Raw genomic sequence first — 1605 nt, 5'->3', positions numbered from 1 at the left:
GCCGAGCGCCGACCCGCCTTCCCCTATTCGTCGTGAACTAAAGCGATATTGCTTCTGTTTTGTGTCTTCTTCTAACAAAGTATCAGCGAGAGTGATGCAGAGTTTCTAGTTTTTTTCTCGGCCGCAACATCATGCTGAATAGAGCCATCACACGCAGCGACCACGGCTTAGAGACGACATACTCAGACATTTTGCATTATCGATCTCATTTACTATGGATTTTAACCCTCTTGATATTATCACATTATCTGATGATGAAGGCAGCTCTTATCGCAAAGATAATCTTTTACGAAGGTATAGGTAGTGCCACCAGACTTGAGGCCACACACACAAGAACATGTCACAGCTGTATTTTGATACTAACTCATTCATTTCATTAATTCTCCTTATAACTTATAAGCAATCAGTTCTTTTTGTAGCTGTATATAATCATTCACTTCAACTCTCGTGGCACTACCTATACTCGGAATAAATTCAAAAGGATATACCTAACGCTATTTGTTTTAAGTTATACGTAAATAATGTAAATGGGCCAATCAACTATTTTACCGACTCTTTGGGCGTCTCCTGCGTTACCAAAATTGTCTCTGGCGTTACCAAAAAATCGTACTTCCAACAAGATATTTCATGATTTAATAGGTTGAACTTACGTAGGATAGCATGTATTCATGTACACCATCTATTAAATTACAGAAAGAACATGTTTACTTACAAAAATCTGCAATTGTTTAAAAAATGTCGCGGACAGATTAGTGTCGGTAAAAAAGTTGATTGACCCAAATAGGTACGTAAGTACCTATACCCCTGTAAGTAGGTATTTAATCATTTAGTTTTTGATGTTCTATCGCATTAGGTCAAACCTGTAATGATAGAATATTATTCGAAAACTAGCTTTTGCCCACAACTTCGTCTGCGTAGATTTCGATATTTAAACAATAGGTACTCCATAGTACAGTCGAACCTTTAGGCGAACAATTCGAGAACTTCGATTTGCGAGTTTCGCAGTAGCCTCTCAGTTGCATGGTTCGAGTATACCCTAATCAGATTTTCTCATATAAACTTAAATGTCACACATGGGATTTTCAAAAAATCCTTTCAAACTGCGGATAAAATATTAACTGAAAAACCTGTTTACTAAGTTTCAAATTTATGGGCATTTCTATCTACCGTTGTACCCAGAGTTTATCTCTCCGATTTCAACAAAATTTGGGAGGTAGATTCAGTCCATCCAGTGGCTTTAACCAATACCCTCACTTACCCTCAGTGTAAGTTTTCGGTTACAAAATACGTCTCGATCGCGTTCGCGTTAAATTCTCAATTTGTATGGAAACGCGAACAGCGCCTCTAGCGGAACGTTTGCGATGTTCGTGTTTCCATACAAATTGAGATTTTAACGCGAACGCGATCGAGACGTATTTTGTAACCGAAAACTTACACTAAGGGTACAGGTCATCCGTCCATCTCGTTGGTGGACGTCCTACGCGGCGCTTGGCGATCCACGGCTTCTTGCTAGCACTGCGGGCATTCAAAGATACCTACAAATTTGTACGGAACCCTCGGCTCACGACCAAACTACAGATACTTAAACGCATTAGGTAAACGCAT

This window comes from Choristoneura fumiferana, chromosome 17 (genome assembly GCF_025370935.1).
Source record: "Choristoneura fumiferana chromosome 17, NRCan_CFum_1, whole genome shotgun sequence".
Taxonomy (NCBI): domain Eukaryota; kingdom Metazoa; phylum Arthropoda; class Insecta; order Lepidoptera; family Tortricidae; genus Choristoneura; species Choristoneura fumiferana.
Note: the sequence above shows the minus strand (reverse complement) of the source record.